The following is a 25,919-nucleotide window of genomic DNA, read 5'->3' as shown; positions in this document are numbered from 1 at the left end:
CACTTAGCATTTCCATTTTCACTGACTTACCTAACAGAAGAGAGCATGTGCAGAGGCATGAAACAAAGTTGTGTTACTAGCCCAGCCCAAACTCCTCAAACTGCCTCTGTGTGCACCAGCAAAGCCAGTTCCTCTGAGCACCCAGGGCTTCGTTCCCTGACTCTGCAGGGCGGTTGGTATCTTTCTGCCTGGGGCATTTTTGTTACAATGGTTCTACCTCCCCACAAAAGCATCTGCTTCATGAACGTAAGCCCACTTGTGATTTTCCTCATCAATGTCGTTCTAATGGTATGGTGATAGTTATTTGTGTAATGTTATAGTTTCCCTGATTCTTATAAACATGACATTGGGAATGCCTTCACCATTTTGGATTTTTTTTCTCCCCTTGTTTCCTTTATCAATTGAGGTTTAGGTTTTAGATTGAGATCACCACCATCTGCTTTCAGCTTTACGTTCTTCATATAGTTTGTGCCTTGATTCCCCTCCTCCTCTCCCATGCTGCCACTGTCTTTGTGTTCTAGACCTAATTCTGCTGTAGATGCATGGAGAGCTTTGGAAAGGTATTTTGAGTTTAAGTTGTCTTTTACATTCCTTTGCTCCTTAGCTGCATCTAATCTAGCCTGACTGGCACACAGAAGCCCTCAGGGCCTCAGCTGAGTTGCCTGTGGTCTGCCTCTGCTAAAAGTGAGAGTTGGCCTCCTGCCTCAGTTTCCTTGGAAATGCCTTGGAATGGCAGTTGTGCTTTGTGTGCTATTTTGGACAGAAAATTTGGAGGATTCACTGCATACTATTACCAAAGCGAAGATCAACATGCTGCGAAGAGCAAAACAGTAAGAAACATCTAACGTGTCAGCAAATGAACACTCTACTCTCTTTTGTTCAATGGTACTTTTGGAAAAAAAAACAAAACAAAACAACAAAACCAAAACAACCTACAAAACCCCCCATGCATTCATAGTTTCTAATTTTAGTTAAAGTAAAATATTCATGCAAAATCAGACCCTGATTTTCAAACTTGACTGTTCCCAGAGTAAGCATTTAAGTTTATATGTACCGAGGTGTCCAAATAAACATGTCGAAAAATGTGTAATCCTCAAAGGACTTAAGTGAAACACAAAGGCAGATACTAGTGTGTAAATAATAGTTGCTCACATATGAAAAACTGATACATGAATTGCCATCTGTGATATCTTCTTCGATGGATGTGTTTATTTTCTATTGCTTTTCTCGAAGAGCTGATTAAGTTGTCCTGGTAAGTGATAAATTTGCTCAAAGTGGTGCTGCTAATGAAGAGGTATTTCTGTGAAGAGGGAGGAATTTGAAAGGTTGCAGGCGCATGACTCCTAGAGAAGGCTATCAGGTTCCTTCGCTCATGTACATACCAAGAGCTCTGAAGTTCAGGCTGACACTTTGTCTGAGGGACAGTAAATCTGCTTTCCCAAACTTTATCTGTGGTTTGGGAATAGCAACGATTTTTACTTCATTGTTCTTTCAGACTTGGACCGTTGAACTGTGCTGCAGTGTTAGCTTATTCCATGTACTCTCTGCTCATAGACAAATTTTGTGTGTATTTGTAATATTTTAGGGTCGAAGCAGTAGACGTTAGCAGACCGGCAGATTTGGAAGAAGTGACTAGCCAAAGCATTATGACAGAATGAAGCAGAAGATCCTATTATTCATGCTGTCAGAAAAGTAGTTTCTGCCAATTGTATGATCTTAGTATCTTTTTTTTTTTTTGGAGGGGGGAATCAATAACCCAACATACTTTCCCACTCTGCACTTACTGTTCTAACTTTTCCTATTTTTTCCAAGTTAGTCTAGTGAGCACAGTCTCTTATTGACCCCACCAGGTATATGAAAAATCTGTGTTTTCCTCTGGCATTTAGAATATCTGCCATGTTAATTAAAATCCTGCTGATCTGTTTCTCTTTGGGAACTGTCTTGGTGAAGTTTTGAATGATGAACTAAAAACTGCCTGCTGCTGCAAAAAAAGCATCAGGTAAATAAGCTGGAAATCCCAACTGAGAACAAGTGCCCTAATAGGATACTGGGTCTGAATATTAATTTTGCATTACCAAGTATTCCCAGTAGACATGTAATCCACTAGCTGATTTTCAAGTCTGAATAATCGGTATGGCAACAAGTACCCATGAAATAATGTATGGGTAATGAAATGGTCCCCTTCTATTATGTTTGATTGGGCCTTTCATTGTAGATGATATAGCTTTTAATTACTGGAAAAGACAAACAAATCAACAAACCAAACTACTGTTAATTTCTCCTTAGTCTAACTTAGCATTTACATGGTTGCATGTGCATTGAGAACAACCTAGAAAACATATTTTTTCCACCAAGGCACACCTTACTAGGGTAGATTAATTGAGGTAGAGATATATGCTGAAATATATTGAAATATTATACCTCTATTAATACTGTAAGCTATTAAGCAAGTGTTAGCATGCTCTTCTGTGAAAATACGCTTGATGTGAGGCTGCATTAACCCATTACAAATTAAATTGTGGATATGCATGTCATACAGTAAAGGCAGAATAGTACCTGGAGTCTTGAATGATGCTTTGCCATTTAAAGTATTTATTCCTTTCATATTTGTAAGGGTATTTATCTCTGTGCCACTGGCCTACGAAACACTAGAAATAAATCCTATCCCTGATCATCAATTAAAATTATTCCATAATACCAATAATTTACTGAATTGTTTAGGGCAAGTTCATAACATCGTGTGAGACACTAGCTAACATTAATCAGAAAATTTTACATGTTAGTACCATACAGACTCCAACACAGTACCACAACGATCAGGTTTTGCATTGTATCATTGCATCTCTTCCAATTCTTTACTCTTTGAGAAAGGTAAGCACAGCACAGGAGAACCACTGGGCACAACACAGTATGAGGAAAGATCACTGTGCTTTGAAATCTGAAACAAAGCAAACAGCCTTGAAAGAATACTTCATAAACTGCACTTGGCTGATGCAACAGTGGATGTGTGCAAAATTAAAAATCAAGCAGAACTGTTTGTGTGGTGGCCATGTCTCTCAAGGAGAGACAATTTGTGTCCCATCTGTGGATAATACCAGAGTGTATCTGATAGACATGGATAGACAAAACTGAGAATTTTTGCAATGTGGCGGTATGCAAAATAAGTACTGCAACTAGTATGCTATTGAATTAAATGGTTTTAGTCCAGAAATAGGTATCTTGTCGTGTCTTTTTATTGTCTGTGTTATACTTTTCCCTTAAACTCGCTAGTCATTATTAATGATAATGAATATTAGTTCACCCTATGAAATCAAAGTCATGTGGTAACATTGGTGAGACTACGGGAAAATATTTGGCTATGGGGGGAAAAAATGGGCATGTGAGATACTGTTGTAGAGGGAGAAAAACAGTGACATTGTCATATGCATAAATGTGTTTTATGCTTATGACGTGAATAGGTGTTATAATTACTAAGAGAAATGTGTTTTATATAGTTCATGCTATTAGATCCATTATTTAATGTAGCTGCACAGTGTATGCAAATGCATTATAACATAAGCAGTGCTTCCCATTTTAAAAGTGTTTTCCTCTGTCATATTAAAAGAAAGTGAAAATGGACTGTATCTACATAAAAGAGCAATCAACAACTACTTACCAAAGAAGTTTCTGAACAGAGATCTCAGCTGATCTCTCCTGTTTGTGTGCTTGTGGCAGGTAAGTTAGGGATTTACAAAAGATTGTTCTTTCTGGAATACCCTTGAAGTGGATGTTACAATTAACTGTCTCTCTCTTGGAATATGGAATAATTTTTTTCTTAAAAAAAGGAGGAACAGTGCTCTATGTAAAGATAACTGATAGCATGCCTCCTTAAAATTGTGAATAATGTCAGGATCCCCATCTTGGCACGCACTACTGAGCTATTTTCAGGAAAGTGCAAATAAAAGCTATAATTCCCCCTGGCACGTCAGGGGTGTAATGGAGGTGTTTGGCAGCATTTCAGTAAAACAATTAGGTTTAGTGAAAAGGATTCCCTCTTGGCATGACTGTCAGTCAAAGTATAAATAGAGGATGAGAACCTACTACTCGGCCTTGGTAGCTCCTGGACAGCAAGTTTCAAGCTCTTGCCAGCTACCACAGGTGATATATATCTCTTATCCCAACATTTTTTGATTTATAGCTTATATATTGACAAGCAAGATTGAACATGTTTGAAAATCAGACAACGTGTACAGTCTCTGCGATGGGGCAGAACCTCAGATGTTTCATTGTTCACAATTTGTAACAAGGTATGTGTCAGGGGGAGTCAGCCGAGATGTGACTAAATCTTTGGGAAGACTTCCAGAATGATTTATTAAAAATAACTTTCAGGGAGAGATCTGAAACAATAAACTCTATTTGGCTTTGCATGTACATTATAGCATGATGATTCATATGCTTTGTATAGGTTGAAAAAAGTAGAAGCACTTGACATTTGTCATTTGCACATCCGTAGCTCATTGTAGGGAATGCAACAAGTGTTAAAATGACACATAAACAGGTACTTGAATGCTTCCTGAAGCATGAATGCTTCCTGTCTGTGAATAGATGTGACTAGGAAGAACATAACTGGCCAGTGGTTATTTTGTTTCAAAGGTTTTTATTATAAAGTCTTCTGTAAACATAGTGAAAATTGCTTTCTTTAACTTTTATTTCTGAGGATTCAAATTGGTGACATGTCCAGGGTGCACATTAGAGTGACATTAATGGTGACAGTTCCTTTAGAGTGATTGCCTTCATTTAACAGAGCACACAGACAGGGCTGGCCTGCAGGGAATGTGCCTTGAGGGTGCAGCTGTGCACAAGATGCTGCTTTATACTTGGGATGGGTGTCTTGAAGTCTAGTAACTTCCATTGCTTAATTATTTAAAATACGTAACAAAAAAGTGAGGATTATTACATTCGTAATTTAACTTGTAAAATATAATACGTGATGTGAGACCATCCTCTTATTTTGTGCGTGGGAGATAGCTTTTCAGGTAGGATGTATAGAACAGGGTATGAAAACTTGGGATGACTTTTTGTCCTTTTCTTGTTAGTGACTTTCCTTAAAATACTTCTTTTGCATTTCTTGTTGCAGCATTAGAAGTTTTCATTTCCCCTGCAACATGGAGATCCTCAGGCCTCTGCACTTCACTAGATTCTTCTCCCAAGGCACTTCAAAGTGGTGAAAATTCAGATATTTCCTTGTGGTTAGATTCCGCCTTTATCTCGGACTTCTGTATTTTTGTTTGCCATTGGTCATGGTTGTGTCCGACATCCTAGTTACACCAGGCTGCACCTGAGGAGGTTATTTGGGGAAGGGGTTCCACTTCATTGTCTCCTGCAATTGACTCTCACGACATTGGGGTTTTACCCTCTTGCTCCCTCCTCCCAGGAGTTTGCAATGACAGCTCCCTTGGATGTAGATCTGCAGCAACGTCTCCAAAATTCAAATTGGTCTTCATGACTATGTAAATAATTGATTAAAGCTTCAGGGTACTGAATCCAGAATACAGCACGCTGTTTCATTCCAGGCAGTTACCCATGGATTGTAGATTTAGCTGATGGCTTGAAGACAGATTTTGTAAAAAATCTCTTGCATCCTTTAGATCACTTCTAGAGATTACTGAATGAGATCACTGTAAGTATGTTGTATTCAAGTGTTTTGCATAATGGTGAATACAGGGAAGACGTGCAAGCATCAGGAAAGCAAAACTTTTTGTTGTAGTGTTTTCTGGCTCCTATTTCTTGGGAATTTAAACTTTTTCTTTTTTATTCCAAAAGCCCACTTTGGAGCAACTTGTCTCTGGTATATGGGACAAATTTTCTAAGCTCTTTGTTTTTCTGTTAAGATATGGAGATGAATCTTGCTTTTATTTTCATAGGCACCTACCCTGAAGATTAGCCAGACTTTTTCTGTGGCAGGTATAGAATTTCACTTTTAATGTGAATTAAGAGCTCAGGTAAAAATAGAGCTGCCTTTTTTTTTTTTTTCTCTCCCTAGTCCACCCTATAAATTTTCCTACCTACAATGTGTGGTAACAAGCCTGTTTTCTCGACTGTTATCTGTTTTCAAATTTTGGTTAGGGGCTGTTGTAAATTAAGCATGATATCACATGCAGTCAAGGTTGGCTGAACAGAAGGAGGTTTTTTAAAGTATGCAAGTTCCTTTTCAGACATGTTCAAGGTTTTGGGTAGTGTATCAAGGTGTGCTAAGGTTTGCATTCGAGGGGAGAGAGCAGATTTCTGCAAGAAAGTAACTAATGCTTTAGTTCAGAGGAAATACTTTTGATGTAATAAGCATCTTTTGTCACATTTAATGTACATCGTGTACGCTTAAACAATTGAAATGGAAATTGAGGCTGTGGTAAACTAACATTAAGAATAAGTAAACATAGATCAATTTTAGATTTATTATAAAATAGGGGGTTTAAAATTGAAAATGGATATGACTTCGTACTTACTGTCATAACCATGCCTTAGCTCATATAAATTATTTTGGTATGAATAAATCCCATTTATTTGATGTTTTTCATAACTTTTGTTTTCTTTGTGCTATAATTATTTATGTTGATGCATAACTGTACCACTGAAGAAATAACAAGTGAAACTGGAGGCTGCAACAGTCATCTGGGAGATGACTTAAGCTGTGGGATAAGCATAATAGTTGGGTATATTTGCTAGAATGATCAGTAGTGATTGGAATTTACTATTTAGAAATGAGAACTGCGCTTCCTAATGATCCTTCTGAGAAGAGCAGTTTTGATTAACTGATCTTACAATTATTCAGGAAGATATTACCATACCATTTTACATCTGCTTGATATATTTAAGGATAGCTTTGTCTATATGATGCTGGCCATAAAACTCATTACAAAAATTGAAATCTGGGTCTTGGGTTCAATATTTTGCAGGTGATGATGAATTGTTCATGCAGAGGATTTCCCTTTGCACTGTTTTGTATCCTTTTGCACACTGAAAGTGAACAAAAGGAATCCCCTGGTTTATTACAGTAAGGACCTATCTTACACATCTTACAGTTAATTCTTTCACAAATTGCTTGAGAGCTCACAGGTGTCTGAACATGATGTCACGGGAGTGCTACATCCGTGGTTCCTGCTTCCAAAGATGATGACTTAGCAGCCATCATTTTGCTGCTGTAGCTTCATTTGTTGCCTGTATGAGGCTTTCAGCTGCAGACTTCAGGGACTGTCAGAACTGCTTGTCTCATGGAAAAATTAAAGTACTACCCGGTAGGAACATCTGAATTAGTCTGTCTATATGAAGTTGTTGCTACTGCAGCCGTAGCTACTCTGTACAGTTAGGAGCTACCGTGTACGTTTCTGTGCAGTTGATCTGGTATGTGGGTCTCATGTCCATGTGTATAAATAACACCGGAATGGTTGTACCCTGATGTGGGATCTGTACTGGTCCTGGGCACAGACATCAGGCTTCAGTGTTGAGTGGACTGGTTTCACCATTGGAGTCTTAATGATAATAGCCTACGAGTGTTTGTTGGGATAGGAAGTCTGTCCCTGACAGCATAGTTAAAAGGGACACTGTTGTTGATCTGTGTCTATACCAACTGCATGTACCGACTTCTGATGATCTCCTGATTGTTTCAACAATTGTCTGATTCATAACTTCATCAGATCCGTACCCACCAGATTAGGAATTCTCTTGTGTGGGAGTGTGCAGAATAACCTTTGGAGGAATGGGAGAGGTTTTTCATTTCTGTCAGTTATGAGGAATGCAGTAAGAGACTAAGGAGTTGTAATTGTGATAGCAATTATGACTGCTGGTTTTCTTTGCAACTTATGGCCAGTAAAGTGCCCCTGTGTTATACAGGGCAAGCTATGGGTTGTGAAATGACAATGCACTCCCTTGTAGCATTGGTTGTTCTAGGTCAGCATTGATGTGCATTGGATTTCAGCATCTGTGAATGTCAGTCTGCCACATCATTAATGTTTGGGTTTATTTTTAGTTTTTCTAGTTGAGTAAACTTAGAGTTTGTGGAGGTGCTATAGACTTCAAATGCCCAGGAGACAGAATTTCAGCAGTTGCAATCTTGCGCCTCACTAAAGTAGTAAATCTTTCTTGGCAGAGTGTCGTGACTGTATCAAATGTTTCTGCTCGGAATTTGTTGCTGATGGATATCCTTTTGTCCTAAGATCATGAACACAGTTTCTGCAGACTATTACAGCATACTGTTTGGTGCAGAGTACAGGTGGACATCCCACCAACAGAGTTACCGAATAATAATGTTACTGAATGATGCCTGAAGGTACAGGGGTTTTGCTGAGAAGGGGTTAATTAACTGAGTATGCATTCCTACTTGTTCATTTGCTGGGATGCTTGCCAGTTGAAGTTATGAATCCAAAAAAGAAGAAAAGGTCAGCTGTGTCCATCCCAGTGTAAATCACCAGTACCATGAATCTAAGCTGGATTCTCTTTCTGTAAGCCTACCGAACCTATAATGTATGTGATTCTCCAGTATTATTTCAATGTTTCCTACCACACATGCTTGGCTGCACAGTCCCTTCTTAAAAGTGCTCTGGCAACCATGCAAGGGGCATAACATTTTACTTTGTGAAGGTGGGAGACAAGACAACCTGAAGAGAGCTGCGCGGATTTTGAATTAGGTTTATTCTGCAAGCTGTTTTGGTGTGGATTGACAGCCTGCCTGGGGACAGCCCCACGTCCTTGATTTTCCTCTGCCCTGGGTAGCAGTGAGCTTAGGTAGGGAATGCACTGTGTGAGCTGCAGTGAACCTGCAGTGGATGCTGGGAGTGGGATAGGGAGGAGAAAGCCTCATTGTAAGGCTTTTGGGAAGGTTGCAGGGGACTCGACAATGAAGATGATGAAGTAAGTGTCTGCTGATAGTTGGGACAGACTTTTTTGCGGTGGAGGAGAGACAAAGATGATGGTTAGAGATGCTGTATGTGATGAGAGGAGAACTGTTTAAGACAGGGCACAGAGTGGAGTTATATGATGAAGGGAATGAGATGGGTAAGGAGAAGAGGAATGATTTTTTTTTTTTTTAAAGTTCCTGAACTACTGAACAAATGCTTTTCTTCTGCCCTCCTCCTTTTTTCTTCATTCAGATCCATTGCAGCTCATGCCTGGAGTCTTTTTTCCCCAGCTCCATCAGTAGCTCTTCTCCTCAGTGCCCCTTTTCCTGTGAGAAGAGGGAGAGCAGCTTGCTGCTGCGGGTGGAGAGCGTCTGTGAATAACTTCTAGTCATGTTCCATTCTGAAAAATCAATACAGCTGGGAGATTTCAATGTGAGGCAGTATGCTTGTTTTTATCTACAGCTCACATGAAACCTAAAATTTATGTGCATATTTCCCACAGAAGCTCCCATCTGTTACCTTAGAGTGAGTTTTCATATGTATAAATAAACTTAATTTGCAGTTGAGAGGACATGAACAATTACCTGTAGGGTCTGTAGGTATCTCAAGGGTTGCCCTCTGCATTAATGTGATGAAATGAAGACTGTCCAAGAATTAGTATTAAAGAGTAACTCTTGTGATCAAGGATCAACTTAGATTGAGTATTTCCCTTTAGAGATATGTTTTCATTTTTCATAGAAAAGTTTGATTTCAATTCAGCCTGTTAAAGTGGCTGAAAAATACTTGAAAAGCAAAACTTTTTTAAAATTACTTTTTTTTAATACTTTAATACTATATATAACTACCTGAAATTTCCAGAAGAGGAAAAATTGCAGCTTTGTAGTCAGCTGTAAAAAAAATAGGTTACACCTTGTTTCGAGTGTAAATTATTATTGGTGTTTCCTAAGTACCTCATTGAAAGCTTCATTGCTGTCATATTTCTGAACCAGAAGGAAAACAGAGCAAGTCTGAATCAATTCAAATGAACTGTTTATGAAATGGATCACTGGAGAGGTTTTATTTTTCAGCTGAAATTAAGAATAATACTTTTAAGAACATCATATTAGTAACTGTTGCGTTTGCTGAGAGATGGGAATCAGTGCAAACTCATCTTTCTTGTCTAGTACCATAATTCTTAAACTTTCTATCTGTCTGCACAAATGTATAGATACCTATTCCATTACTGCAGTTGTGCTTTTCATGTGCAATTTAGATTGCAGGTGAAGAGGGCCCGTAGCTTTAAAGGACTGACTATGCAATTTCTCATGAAATTTTCAAGTTTTACAAACTCCAAATCAGCATCATATCATGCATGAGAAGCCACCTCCCTTCAGTTATCCTCCTCCTGCAAAGCTTTCCTGCAGTTTCCTAAAAGATTCTCACAATATTCTTCTGTTAAATATCAGTGACTTTTGACCAATAACCGGAGGCCTGTGATATTTACCTGGCATACAGGAAAGTGAATTGGGAACTAACTCTACTTGTGTTCCAGAAATGAGCATCAACTCCAGGCTGGGGGCAGGGGCAGGTGGACTTGTAGAGATCTCTCCTGTGCTGTTCTGCTTTGTATAAGTAAGTACTCATTGACTAGAAAGTTGGAGCCTTCCTGGAGAGAAAAAGCCTTGAGGGTAGATGGAAGGCCTTGTCTAGGATCATGTAGGAACAGAGAAAGCACATCTAATTCCAGGAATTCCACCTGAGTTGAAGAAACAGAAAGAGAAAGGCTTCAATAAATCACCTTTTCTCGTAAACTGTTTCACTGGGCTATTTCTACAATCAGATGTGTTTTCCTTCTCACTGAAGGGCTATGCAGTAATAGTCCTCAAAGGCTCTTCTGTTCCATTTGGATGGCTAAAAAAAAAGACTTGTCTATGGAAAACATCCTGGTCTTCTCTATGTTACTTTTAACAACAGCAAATAGTATTTTCTCAAGTAAGGTCATCGTAAAGAAGACACCCTGTTCTGCCTACTACTCTGACTGCAGCTGTGCTTGACAACTTGTAACTGTATCAGCTATAATCAGGTAATATCCCAAATGCTATACTGCAAACACCAGCACCCATCTGAAGCAGAAAGTAGTTCATTTTGAAAACTTACTGGGATTGAGAAATAATGGCCCATTTTGCATGAGAGAACAAGTAATGAAAATTAATGTGCAGTGAATTTGTCAAAAAGCATTAATAGGGAAAGAGTGTGTGTGTTAGCTCAGGTTTAATTGCTTCCCGATGAAGGAAGTTCACTGTACTGTGAGTGAGATTGCCTGCCAAATATGCTTATGCAAACAAAATGTATATTGTAGAGAAACATTTCATGTCATAGCCATGACCTTGAGTGATATTTTAAAAGGGTGTTTAATAATAAAACTCATTAATTTGTACAAGTTACTCCTGAATTTTATAAAGATGGTTGGCTTTGCAAGCTTTGTTGAGAAATAACAGAGAAGCAACACAACCAGGTTGAAAAGGTCCCTTTCCAATAATATCACTGAACATGTAGGGTCCTGTTGTATAATGAATGATCTAGATTAAAGTTGCTGACATTCAAATAAATGCACCCAGTGAGAAAATCCCAACAGTTCTCTTACTGGTTCTTCTCACACTTCTGTAATGTATTTTACACTTTCCTGACGAGATGAGTTTGAGTTTACTTACAGTGTTTTCTCTACTCTATAAAGAAGTGTGAAGCAGCCTTCTGTAGAGAAATAGGCCAAAGTCACTAAAGGTTCTTTGACACATTCTCACAATCTTCTAAATTTTCATGACTCTACAACAAGAACTCCCATCTGATGCCTATTTTAATAAATACAAGCTATACATTTTAATTTTAAGTAATGGTTGCTTGTAGAAGAAATACACAAGCAACTTCATAAATATAGCAAAGTTTTATTTAAACATCCATAAAAATTGCCACCTGGTCCTGCCTATGTTCTTATTGTAGATAGGAGAAAAGATATGAAGACTGCTAGCCTTGAGGCTGCTACAATAGGTATTGAACCCATGGCTATTCTGATTACTTGCTGCTTAGGCCTCCACAGTTGTTTGAAGGATTCTGCAGTATATACTGGATACTAGTCAATGGTAAAATGGTCAGGAGGAAATGCTCTATCCATTATTTCAAGGGACGGTTCAAATTAATTCCAAATTTTTTGAGACAATTAGCTGGATAAAAAATAGCTGTAAATGTCATATTTATTTTTTTTTAAGAGTTCCTTGAATAGCTTTTTCCCCTGAAATTATACAGTAAAGTAAGCCACATAATTTTTTATCTGAACTCAAATTCCCCATGTTTTGGTTATAAGTGAAAAATTTAAGCATGATCCTTTGACGAGAGTGTTGGGTTACTATACTTGTGCAATGACTGAGGAAAAAGAATTGCTGACAAAGAAAGGCTCATATCTTTGTAGCAAAGGAACTTATGAAAGTCTATCTAGGAAATTGATTTAGATCTTGCCTGTAAACAGAAACTGGATTTTTCCAATGAAGTTTTGTTCATTCCTGCTCTCTGCTCTCTACTTTTGAATGAGACATGAGTCAACCATTAATCCACTTCTGCTTCTGAGTTCTGAAGATAAAAGAATGGGGGGATAATTTGAATGGTGTAAGGGAAATGATTTATTTTCCTATTAGATCTGCTGCTAAAGGTAGTTTATTTTATTAGATCACCTCAACTGGGGCACATAAATATCTTATTCCAATCTGCAAACATCACCAGTAATACTTAACTGCATCTATAGAACATGACTTAGCTAAGTAGAGATGCTACATTCAGACTGAAATTTGCTGGATCGTGTTTGTGCGGATACAAATATACTTGGGCATGTGGTGAATAAGTCTCATTTGTGCCATGTTATTCTAAGGAACCTGACTGTATCCAGAGAAACAGAATTGCCCAGTTTTTTGATGTTTGCAATACCAGCCATATTTCTGATAAATCCTGTATGAAGAAAGGTTCTTTTCAGGCTTCTCAGAAGCCTTTCTTTTCCTTCTGTCTTGCAATGCGTACTTATAATCTCTTCTAGTCTTTATCCCCTAGCCTGGCTTTGTACTCACCAATTCACATATCTGCACAATGAAAGAAAGAGATCTTGAAATCAAGTAAGCTTTCAGTACTATGAAATGAGGATCTAATTAATATATACTATTTGCAGTTCCTTTAGTTATTTTGCTTGTGCTTAAGTTGTTAATTCATGTTCCCCAAACAGATATTGAAGAGTAGTAGGCCATTTGCTGGACCTAAGTCAGACGTTGTGCAGTGTCCATGTAGGAAATGTAGTTACTTAAACTAGCTGTTTAAAATGGTAATGTAAATACCCTTCTCTCCTGACCCATTTTACTAGAAAATGTGCGTGTCGTTTCTACTTTTTATTATGAGTTTAGCTTTAACTCTGTAACTGCATTTAAATGCAAACCATTTCCTTTCAAATTTGAGTCCTTAAATGATGTTTTTCCAATTCAAATATCATGGTAAAATATATTCCCCTAGAGGCTTGGTACAGTGTGAAAATGTGCGAATAATGGATGCATGTGCATTGTACATCTTCCTGCCAGATGGTACTCAAATTTATAGTGTTGCGTAATCACTTTAGAAGAGGCTTAACGAATTTGGTTAATTTTAAAATTTCTTTTGTAAATGTTAAAAGATTTTTCCTGCAATGTCTGATGTTAGTTTCATTTCCAATTTTGCCACAGCACTGATCTAGGTCACAGAAACCTGAGTTAAAAGAAAAGTCAATATTGTATCTGCTACCAGTTGGAGAGCAGACAGCTTTTGATTGTTGAAATCTAGTTTAGCTATTGATTTTGGCAAATCAGCAAAATAAGACTTTTTACCAATAGAGCTACAATTCACATGAGACAATGCATTAGTATAAGGAATGATTTTGGTTGATTATTTTAAGAAAGCTTGGCAAGCTTCTTACATTTCTGTGAGGACACCCATTGAGTGTCCAAGCTGTGGCCTTGCATACCAGTAGTTGTTAGAGAACAGTATTTAGCTGCTTGTAGTGCATATATTTCCTAGTGTGTCAGAAATGACTGTGGAAACTGAATGATGTCAGTGTTGGTTTAGGATGCTATCTTAATGAAACATATACTCCTTCAAATATGCTTAACAAATTTAGAAAAAATCTTAACATTATGTTAAATGTAAAGAAAACCAATAAAGCTGTCTGAGAAAAGATGGTTGCAGAAGTGTGCTGGTTGAGTCATTTTGTACAAGCAGATGTCTTCACTGCTTAAAATGAAGGCCATTTGTAAATTTTTAGAGATGGGAATTATCAGGCTTCTGTCAAACTTGACCTTGGACAGAATTCTGTATATGACTAACAATCTATTTGAAAGTATATCTCTGCATGATTTCAGCTTAAGGGCAATTTACTTTGGAGAAGGAAGGAAGCAAACCTGAAAGGCTTAAGGTGCAAGTAAAAGCTTAGTGATTTGATTTTCTTTGCAGCTCTATGTGCTGTCTTGTAGTGGAGCAGAAAAGAGTAAGATCTTATTTCATCACCTGTTTTTGTCCAGCTTATAACTCAATTTTGGTTTTGACAATAACTTTCTTAAACATAGTGAAACATTGACTGTGGATGAAAGCTGTCTGCCTTTTACTTGTGTTTCACGTTATTGTTCAAAGTTTTTAAATTTAAAGCCTTGTGTTTAGTATGTCTTCCTGTCATTGATCTTGTAATCCATTTTGGTTTTGCTTTTCTGTAAATTCTAGTGTTGCTGCCACCACTTGTCTGAGACTGACTCAGAACTGGAACGATCTATTTAAAATTCAAGTAGAAAATTCTCATATTTAAGTATTAGATAGTGTCCAGCTGGTTTGAAATCTATTTATAATAGCACAGCATAGTGCCAGACTACACTGTCCTGTAATTCTGCCTGCTGCTGAATGTTCAGAGAAGCTGACGGCATCTTTTTTAGCTCTTCTCTTCAGATGAGAAAGGAATGTTTTGCTTGGTCTGGAAAACCTTTGCACTATGACCATGCACTCATGGTCAACTATGAGGTTATTTCCAAGCGGGCTATGACTTACAGTCTAAGAACCTTTTTGCAAAGTTAGCTCTTTACATTTACACCCTACTAGTTTTTACCAGGAAATTTCCTCTCCTGTTCAAACACCCCATTTGGTTTCCATCTCAAGAACTGAATAACAAAATCCCTCAAACTGTGCAAATGTTACATTAAGGATTGCTTGGTGCACAGAATATTTCTTTTAGAAGGATGATGTTTGATAGCCTCTATTGTCATGGTTAGACACCTTTTTTTTTTTTTGAACCTAAATTTATTCAGGGTTTCCTCATATATACTGTGACTGTATAAGTAGCATTTTTAAATTCAGACAGCTACTACACTTTTCTAGTGCTCCTCTGTCATCCCATTCATGCAGTAGACAAGAGTCTCTCTGTGAGTCTTCACTTTGCTAGGGGAAACCAGCCTGTGTGATGCATTCTTGATTTACTGTGTTATTGTTATAACCTTTCTCCATACTTGTACCATTTCAGGTATCTTTCCTGAATGTGGGTTACAAGAATTGTACAAAATAGTATTTCAGACGATTGTTCACCAGTGCTTTGTCGACTAGTGCTAATATTTCTGTAGCTGTGCAGACATAGATTGATGCATGCTAAGGTGAACTTTTTTTTCCAGGACCACATTACGTCATGAATGGGAGGTATCTTAATATTGTTTACCTTGTTGTCCTGGTTTCAGCTGGGATCCAGTTAATTTTCTTCTTAGTAGTGGGTATAATGCTGTGTTTTGGTTTTGGATGAGAAAGGTGTTGACAACACACTGATGTTTTGGTTGTTGCTGGGCAGTGTTTACACCAAGTCAAGGACTTTTCAGCTTCTCACACTGCCCTGCCGGTGAGGAGGCTGGGGGCACGCAGGAAGCAGGGAGGGGACACGGTCAGGACAGCTGACCCAAACTGACCGAAGGGATATTCCATACCATATGACATCATGCTCTGTATATAAACTTTGGGGAAGCTGGCCGGGGGCATGACTGCTGCTCGGGGATGGGATGGGCATCAGTCAGCGAGTGGTGAGCAATTGCATTTTGTGTCATTCATTTTCTATATTCTATTATTATTATTATTATTTCTTCCTTTGCTGTCCTATTAAACTGTGTTTATCTCAACCTATGAGGTTTACTTTTTCTTTTTCAGTTCTCCTTCCCATCCCACTGAGAGCGAGGGGAGGAGTGAGTGAGCGGCTGTGTGGTGCTTAGTTGCTGGCTGGGGTTAAACTATGATGCTTGGCTACAAAGACAAATATACAATATTTATTTCTGCAATGAATGTTATTTATGAAGAGCAGCTTTTTTGACACTAAAAGTGTGATTTTTCAAGGTTAGATAGTGTTGAATGTACAACTCTCGTCTGGATCCAACATATTCTACAAGAAAATGCTCATTGTAAGATGCTGTGATTTCTTTTATTTGCAGGGAGCAAAGAGCCAGGTTCTGCTTCAGATTGTCCTCCTTTTTCTTTACATTTACATCACAGTTCCCATGCTTAATTTCAAACAACCCAACATAACACTTTTCAGTGCATTTAGAGTGGTATCTAGAAGATTCAGTGTTTAAGGTAAAGGCAGCTTGTATTTCCAATTGAAATACTGTAACTTCATGCTACCTTCATGGTTCTTGCTGAAGATGAATAGGTAGAATAAGATGGCTATTTAAAAGCACTACATGGTTTAAGAACAATGAAGTTTTTATCTGTTTCTCATTGTAACTTCCGAGAACTTTCTGGGACATACTCTTTCCCATAAGATCTGTGGACTTGTGCAGGACGAAATGGTCAGGACTATAAAATTAGCAGTATTGTTTCTGTCCTCCCGTTTCTAGATGATGGGAGATAAGTTCATATTATCAAAAAAACTAGATAAGATGTGTCAAAAAGAATGGACTTTTTTGTTCATTAGAGAAATAGCAAACTATTTTTAAAGTGATTTAAAAATCATTTAAACTTTATCAGTTTTAGTGTGTCTTACGCTTATCAGTGTGCACTGAAGTAAAATGTAATTGGCTATAAGGAATCGTGCTGACCCTTTTGATTCTAAAATATTGACACAAAAATGATAACTACCACCGAAAGGGGCAAAATATGAATTTCATTAAAAGCACAGTGAGGACAACCACCACCTTGCTGCAACTAATTTTATGACTTTTTAAAATAATGATTTCTTCTTTTGCAAGATTTCATAGAGAAATCTCTAGAACAGTGTAAAGGTTACAAGGAAGAAAGAATAAAAAATGGATGTAGCTGCTTTAATAAGCTAGCATTCATATTCTGGTACAGACAAGATATGTGAAATTAAACAGTCATTAACACCAAATTAACCTTTATGTTATAAGTATCTCTTTTGGTCAAACTGTCATTGGCAGTCAAAATTCTGCTAATGACTGTTTACCAAGAACGGGGCTGTCTGTCTTTAGAAGAGTTCTGCAAGTGCCAAGACCAGCTTTCCTTGGTCTTTCCTGCACTCTACCAGTTGCATAACAACTGAAATTATACCTGCCATTCAATTTGTCTGTATTTTGGTAATGGCACAGCTTGCTGAACTTTGTTCTGAATCTGTAATTAGCTATTTCTAGCAGAAAAATGAGTTACTATTCTAGTCTAGTCAAGATTTGCAATGGACTAAATTTGGATCTTCCTGGAGTCAGTATGTCTGTCTGTGTTTAGCCTCATTGATAACTTCATGGAAGACTGATCTTTGCTTCGTACTTCATGGCCCATTGTACTCCTGTAAGGTTAAATGTTGCCTACTTTGTATAACATTTTTATAGATCTTAAATAATACATTTGTTTCACTAATGGTTAACTTCAAAAAATTTCAGACATACTTGTTACTATACTTACAGCATATGGGTTTCAGACTAAAAGGTTCACACTTAATTACATTGAATTTAGTAAATCTAGCAATGAAACCATGCAAAGTATAATTGATGTGTTGGCAATGTAGCCAGACTGTCTAGAATACAAAGTGACTTAGACGGAATAGCAGGACCTTGAGGGAGGAAGACTGTGCTATAATTTTTAAGCTTTCAGATGCAAGATGTGTATTTTCCCTTTTTCCCCTCTCCAGTAGAGAGAGAAATGGTGTTTTGTTAGAATAAGAGGTAATGGGTTTAGAGGAAATATTTTACAGCTCCACAAGAACAGGCTACGTGCATTAGTTCTAGTAGTAACAATACCATGCTGCATTTGTGTATGGCCTTGGATTTTTGTGATAGTTTATGCCTAAATTTCCTACCTGTAAAACAGATATTGAGAAGGATAACAGTTTTAATGAATTTTTTCTTGTGATAGCATATGATATCTTTAACTTGGTGTCTTTTCTGCTCAAAGTTTTACATGGTGGATTATTCTTCTGTGTAACAGAACCTTCACTGAGTTTTATCCTTTAGAATATTACAAAATTCCCTTGTTAGTACAGAGGTTCTGTAGCCCCATCTAGCAGCAATAAAAATTGAAATCGTAAAGACAGTCATGACCTAAGAATGTGGCAGTTTCCTGGAGAAGAATTCACCAATTTAGTATCTTGAAGTTGTGCACTGTTTTGATGAGCTCTTGTTCACAAGTCAAAGAATGTCTTGAAGTAGTAGAAGAAAGGAGTTGGCATCATTTGTTCTCCTTCCAGACAGTACTGGTGACAATATAGGTTACATCTGTTTGTGTGGACATGTGATACTGACTAGTGATGACTTTTTGAAGTCTGGCATATGTGTCAAAGCAAAGTGGTGAAGTACTGAACAAGGCCAAACCATTTAAGGACTTTGGTGTAACCTGGAACAAGTTCTGGAATATTTTGCTTCTTGGCCTGTGATAGATCTGTTGTGCAGGTCTGAATTTAACTCAGCATTACCAAAACATGAGAGAGAGTGCCAAGAATAAAAAAAAAGTGAAAAATTGGTCTTTGTAAAAGGCCATAGGCAAAGCAATTTTGACAGAAAGCAACTAGAACAGCTGTGATGAGGGGGGCAGTGTGGGGTGGGAGTGCAAGTCATGCTGTGTGCAGCATGGGGAGGCAGGTGGCTGTGAGGAGCTTCTCCCCTTCCTCTGCCGCAGGCTGATGTATGTTTGTGGCTCCTGAACGCTCCGCACACTGCAGTCCCCAATCCAGTGCTGAACCTGCTTACAGGGAAACTGGGATGAAGGCAGAATGAAGTGTTGTTGGAGAGTGTGTGTATATAAAAATATATACATATATATACACACACACACGTGTCATGACATTATGACATGACACGACATCAAGAAATGTGACCGCTTCCTTTGGAACTTCCCACTATAACTCTGTCAGCTTTACAGAGGGAATATCCAAGTCAACTTGAGGCAGAAAAACCAAAAGCAGTGAGTTTCTGGCTCAGTGGAGCATATTTCACCTCTTCCTCAAGGGAAAATGTAGAACATTTCCTTATAATTCAGGTGTGTAAATGAGAAGCACTCTGGGTGCATTACATCAGTCTTCTCTTGTGGCTGCAGCTTGCTTACAGAATTGTTTTTTCAATGGTGGTATTTATTCTATGGTCACTTTTATAAAAATAATTTGGTCGTTTTGATTCATTTGGAGCTGACTTAGATGTCAAATAAGAAAATTAGGTTATAGCATGCTCATTTGCATGGTTTCACACATTGCAGGAGCATGACCATCAGCATATAAAAGATATTTTTGGAAAAGATTATCCCACCTATGAATGTACCAGCTTTTTCTTTAGACTTCTGCACTGCTCAGTTAATGAAAATATAAATAATAAAAAACTACTGTTGTTGCTTACATTTGTAAAGAATCCTGTAAGGTATATAAAATGTGAGTTTTGATCCAAGTTGAAATGACAGCACTGTCCTACCCTTTTATTCATTAGATACTTTGAGGAAATAGCCTCTGACATGTACACCTCAGAACAAATGTATTTTACCATATTATTGACAGACTAACAGTGCTGTATAAATCAGTATGTTCTGCAGTTCAGCTGTTAGCCTAATTTGCCCTAATAAGTTGCCCGTGGGCTGAGATTGCTGTACAGGGACTGATGATTCCTCATCCTGTTCTTTTAACATGGCTTTTATCAGCCATAGTTTCATTATTTCAATACTGCTGCACCATTAACCACAGAGCATTCATGGAGATATGCACAGGTATTTGAAGGATTTGCTGGATCAGTGAAACAAAATCACAGAACGGTTGGGACTGGAAGGGACCTTTGAGGTCAGCTGGTCCATCCCTCCTGCTCAGGCAGGGTCACCTAGAGCAGGCTGCCCAGGACTGCATCCAGACAGGTTTTGAATATCTCCAAGGATGGAGAGTCCACAACCTCTCTGGGCAACCTGTGCCAGTGCTCGGAGTGAAAAAGTGTTTCCTGATGTTCAGAGGGAACCTCCTGTGTTTCAGCTGGTGTCCATAACCTCTGATCCTGTCACCGGGCACCACTGGAAGGAGCCTGGCTCCATCTTTGCATCCTCCCTTCAGGTATTTATATGCATTAGTAAGAAACAATTAGAAAAATTAATGAGAAATATTGGAAGGACAGGAGGACACTAGATATTGCTGTCCCACTAGCAGCTAATTCAGAATTGGTGTGGCAAAGTTTTCAGCATTTCAAGTGATATAAACATTGACTGCCTTGAGGCCTTTATCTGGTTTTATCTTAGTATTTGGTATTTGATATGCACAGATGGCAACACCTTCCTTAGATTTTAACATAAGAACGGAATGTATTTTTATCTTTTCACTGTTCTGCTTATATTGAGATTATAATATGTGAATGACCAAGTGTTACAGTTATCCTAGTTTGCTTGTCTGAACATTTTCAAGGTTGATGTGCTTTCAATGAGAGACAGCAAAACAAAGCGAGGATTGAAATCTGGTGAGTGCTGCAAATCTATTTACATAGAAGAAATATCACACAACTGAATGCAATATTAACCAAGGAATGAATCCCCATGCCTGGAATTCACTTGCTACTGTGGCCTGAACCAAGTCTTTCCTCCCTTTGTCTTTTAAGCAGAAGTTTTCTTTGAAAATGATTTTAGCATTATAGAGCAGGAATGTAAATAGGGTGGACTGCAGGTGACTTTGGATAAGAATTGTATGAGTCCTGGGGATATATGCTTATTTATGAGGTTTTTTTATACACTTTTTCCATTTGAATTCTGGAAAACCTTAAGTTGGCTGGAAAACTTTTCTTAAACCTGATGTCTGAGACAGAAAGTTAGACGTGGCTGATTTATACAATGGTATAGACTGGGTCTCATTTGCATATCCTGTGCCAAAAAGTGGAGAATTGCAATGCTACAGGGCATTAGGCTCTAGAGAATGAAATTAAAAAAGCTGAAAAAAGAGTGCAAGACTATCACCCAAATCTGGTATTTTACTAATAATCTATTTTAAGATGGTAATCTTACAAGTGCTAGAAAATAAAAATTCTGAGTGAAGATGATATAATGTCTAAGAAGAAATAATAAAATAATAACAACTTTTTAAAAGTAGTTTGGATTGTCAAATTCCACTCTGGTCCACCCAGTACTCCAGCAGGCTCTGCAGAATATCTCAAGTAAATATGGTCTGCATATATGTGCATACTTGTTAACAGAAAAATTAAATAAAATACTGCTTCCTTTGTTCGACTCTATAAAGACCTTAAAAAATCTTTTTAATATGATAAAAAATTGCTGCAATGTAGTATCTAAACTTTCCTTCTCTGTCCTCATGTACAAAGTGATGTACAAGTTTCCTAAGTGGTAAAAATTCATGGTTCTAAATATACCTAATATGTTTTTACTAATTTGGAATGTATGAGGAGGTACATGTATAAATAATCCAAATCCTAAACAGAGCTTAACTTTTTTAAAAGTGCATAATATAATAGGAACTCAGTGACTGAAGCGTGTGTGAGTGTATTTGATTAGTGAAGCACAAAGAAAATTTAATAATATACCAGAGTCCAATTCAGTGTTATAAAGTTTTATTATCTGCTAGTTTTAATATGATTTCAATTAAATCAATAGTGCAGGACTTATATTATCTTCATTTCTCTGTTTATCATATAAATACTTTTTCTTGTTGGTGAATACGCCACTATTCATTTTCCTCTGGCCAGCCAGGATTGTTTTTCTTGACAGAAGGATGTTTTTGCAGCATCGATAATGATCAAAACATATTCAGAGAAGCTCCATTCAGTTCTGTAATGCAGTACATGAAGCACACTGAGATCTGAAAAGCAGTTAATCAAATTTTAGTTCCCTCTTAGCCTTTTTATTAACTACAGAAGTATAAAAGTGTTTCTATAATATATTCTTCATAATTCAATTTCTTTAGCCATTTAAGTAATTTTCTGTTCTTTAAGTGTCCTCCTTTTGTCTGACACTTCTACCGCAGAGTTTTGAAATGGCAGACAGTTTTATAGGTGAAATCTTAGCAGTGCCTCACAAAGATTTTCTTGATTTGTGCCATGTCTATAAAAGCGGCACAAAATAATAATGGCTTTCTCCTAGCTTTGGTACATTCTTTTATAGCTAGTTGAAAAATAGAAAGATGTTTAAGTGAGAACTTCTCTCTGACTGTCATTAATATTCAGATAATTCTTTTTTTTACAAGTTCAGTGATAGTTTTCTGATGGCCCACCATTCAAAATGGCTTACAGCCTCTTATGACAATCCAAGTTCAGTACCTTGTTTTCTATTGCCTGTTGAATTAGTCCAAGTTGTATGTTTTAATCTCACTGCCATCAATGGCATTTGGCTGGATTGCTCTGTAGCTGTTGTCTAGTCTCTACTGTTCTATTACTGCCTTTTAATGTTAGATCTACAAGATGCCCTGATTCATGCAAAGTCAAGGCTTGAGACTATACTGTTGGCTCTGTGTCTAATATTTAACGGCTACTGAAATAGTCCCATGTTCAAAAAGCCAAAGTTGCTTTAATCTTTACATAGTCCTGAGAAAGCAAGTGGTTCAATGCACAGCTGTTGGAATAATAATCAATATGAACATTTGAGTCCTAGACCTTTAAAGGCACATCTGTTCTCTCCATGGAACTGTTTTACTGATCTCATTGTCCATTCTGTAGATTTGTCTCTGCTTGTTGGCCAAAAAATATAATGAAGTCCATAGAGAAGTTTCAGTGGCATATCCCTGAACAGCTCTTTCCTTAAAAAGGGCCGCCTTCTAGCCCAAGAGCTATGTTAAAGCTTTTGTGACTGGAAATGCATCAGAAGGTCTTTGGTCTGAGGTGAAGCTTGAAAAAAAAGCTCCATTCTTAAAATTTCACCTTATAGTCCTTATAATACATAAACAAATGCTGAGAATCCTGACTATACTCAACTCACTGTAAAAATCTGACCTTTTTTTTTGTTAAGGCTAGTCTAAAGAGCTTTTTTTTAGCACTGGCAAAACATATTTGAATGATCATTTTAGATGTAGTGTAGGATTTGCTTTTGTTACCAACTGTAGAAATATTGGCTGATGTAAAAGCAAAGCTGGCAGAAGCCAGATCTCTAGATGGTCTTCTAGGACATTGTCCAATGCAAGAACTCAGTAATCAGCTGTCAAAAACACTCCCAGTTCCAGTAATTCAAAAGGTTTGCAATTCATGGTAGAGAATATAAGTCTCTTTCCCAGTGCTGATATTCCTATGATTCTGCAGTGTTCTCATTTAACTTACAAGTTTGCAACCTGCCAAAGACTAATCTCTCTGCAACAAAGGTAACAACGTCTGCCAATATTTATATTAAGAACTGGGAGAAAATTCTAAATATAGAGATGTAATCATTTTTCTGGTACAGAAAGGATAACTGTCACACATACGCAAGCACATGTGTGTGTGCACATGCAGCCAGTTATGCAGAAGTGCAGTCTCTGTTTATGAAGAAGCCATTACCCAAAGCACTTCACAATGCAATTTTGCTTAATCTTTAAGCCTTCTCTTGGAATTAAAACATTTAACCTCTAAAGCTGCTTTCATGTGGAGCAATCTCAGTAGAGAGTTACCTAATTGTTCACAAATGTTAGTCATTATGTTTAGCAATGCCCTGATTCCTCTGATATTTTCTCACTTTTTCATCATTTTCTCTGTTAAAAGCTTTGTCCTTCCCAAAGAGAATTCTGGTAGGAAAGATTTCCCTCTTCCAAATGTACTCATTGATATATAATTTTTAAATGTTGTCCGTTTTAATGGTACCTGGGCAAGACATGCTGATTTACATGTCAAATATGAGTGCAATACCTGCTGTGTGCCTGGAGCACCTGTCACAGACTGAAATGCATTGAGTGTACCTAGTGAGATGTTGAAGAAAACATCATACATTTCATCACAGATTTTGGAGAAATCTCTGACCCTTCCACAGAAACATATTGCTGCAGTGCCTCCTGACAGAAGAGAAGTGTGGTTCAAGATATTTACAGCTCCAAGGTAATGATAAATTAAATAGGAAACGTAAATATGACATATGAAATGGAATCAATTTGTACTTGAATTGGAAGATCTATGGGCTGTAGGCTGTGGTCTGTCTACAGTGCGCAGGAAACACAGTGAGATAGATGTGGTCCGTGGTGAGATAGGCATGGGAAACATCCATTCTTTCTGGTTGGATGGAATGTGCTTTCTATTGGAGAATGTATCGTCAGACACATTGGTGGCTCTTAGCCTCATGTATAAACCTTAGGTGATAGGATAGACACTGTGTGGTAATCCATATAAAAACTTAGGGCAGAAAGGCATTTGCACAACCCTTGACTGCTGGTGAAGAAAAAGAAACATCAGCAGTGAAAGGTTTCTGCCTGCTTCTGTCATATTAAAAGCTTATGACCCATGTGCTGGACAGCAGTGAGGTTGTGGGGCTTGTAAGGGGTCTGGGGGAAATGTTCTATGTCATAGGCTGTTGTAGCAGTATCTGCTGCACCATTCCGCTTTGAAAAACAAATGAAGCCTCTATGGAGTGAAACAGAGGGACCAGGATTTTTTTTCTTCTTTCAAGTCACGTAAGACAGCAGGCAGCCATCACTGCATATAGATAAGCCTTCTTTGGAAGACCTTTGCTGCTTGCTGGTTTGGCTTTTCTTTTGTATTGACACTGTTCCCTCCACCCTTGTCCCTCATGCCTTTGAGTGTCCAGTATAGTTTGATTTCTACGTAATCATGAATCAAAGGGTTAGTATTTGACTAGCACAGAAATAAAGGAGATGTTTAAGACTGAAAGGTTTTACAGCTCTTTCACCTGATTCAGGAATTCAGTGATATAACTTTCATATTTTAAGAGGGAACAGACACGTCTTCATATTATTCTGAACCTGTTGCATGCCTGGGCAGTAGAGGTGGATGATTAACCTCGCCCACGGTACTAACTTGTGGCGGTCTGCCACTGTGTTAATACACAGTGCACGCTCTCGGTGATGAAATATGAAAACATTTTGATGGTACTTAGGAACAGGACATAGCAATAAAATTTGCTTTCCACTGTGGTTTACTGCTGTTTCTTGAGCAGCATATGCTAGTGCTTTGCTTGTTTGCTTCATCACTGCCTGTGTTGTCGAGCAAACAGGTTGTCACAGGTAAATCTGCAGATGGTTTTCTTAGCTTTGATCCAATTTATGTAATTTGTAGGTTCCCAGTGACTTCTGCTTCTCCCCTAACTGTGAGACATAGCAATATTAGAGCCACATGAAAACACTATGCAGCTCATTTTCAACTAAATTACCCCGAGCATGTAATTATAGCTATTAGTAAAACTCCCTCTGTCTTTCAGCATTCTCCAAAAAACACCCTTCTCAGACAAGTTGGGTAAAAAGCCCACAGAAGTTAGTAGCTAGACAGGTAGACAAGTCAGTCATTTAAGAAATCTCTTTATGTGACCAGGACAGAGTTTACTGCATGCAATAAAATAATATCTTGGCTGGGCAAAAGATCTATTTAATGATATTGTTGTTTGGAATTCACAACTGGAGAGAAATGAACTCTTTGTTTTACAGTTTTTATAGTTACCTTTTTGCAGTGTACTCATCCATTT

The 25,919-nt window shown here is 37.8% G+C and overlaps 1 protein-coding gene across 4 annotated transcripts in view; it reads left to right on the top strand.

Moving 5' to 3' along the window:
- GRIN2A (glutamate ionotropic receptor NMDA type subunit 2A) overlaps positions 1-25,919 on the top strand; it is a 190,100-nt gene that overhangs the window by 22,140 nt on the left and 142,041 nt on the right. Inside the window, exon 1 of one of the 4 annotated variants that reach the window (XM_054843441.1) lies at positions 5,609-5,659. The exons of the other annotated variants lie outside the window; for them this stretch is intronic. The gene's annotated coding sequence lies outside the window, so the exon portion shown is untranslated. Of the gene's footprint in view, positions 1-5,608; positions 5,660-25,919 lie in introns of those variants that run through there. 4 annotated transcript variants of the gene reach the window in all.

Source organism: Grus americana, chromosome 15, assembly GCF_028858705.1.
Source record: "Grus americana isolate bGruAme1 chromosome 15, bGruAme1.mat, whole genome shotgun sequence".
In the NCBI taxonomy this organism is placed as follows: Eukaryota; Metazoa; Chordata; class Aves; order Gruiformes; family Gruidae; genus Grus; species Grus americana.
The sequence above is the reverse complement of the archived record's forward strand: the minus strand, read 5'-3'. Positions and strand labels throughout refer to the sequence as shown.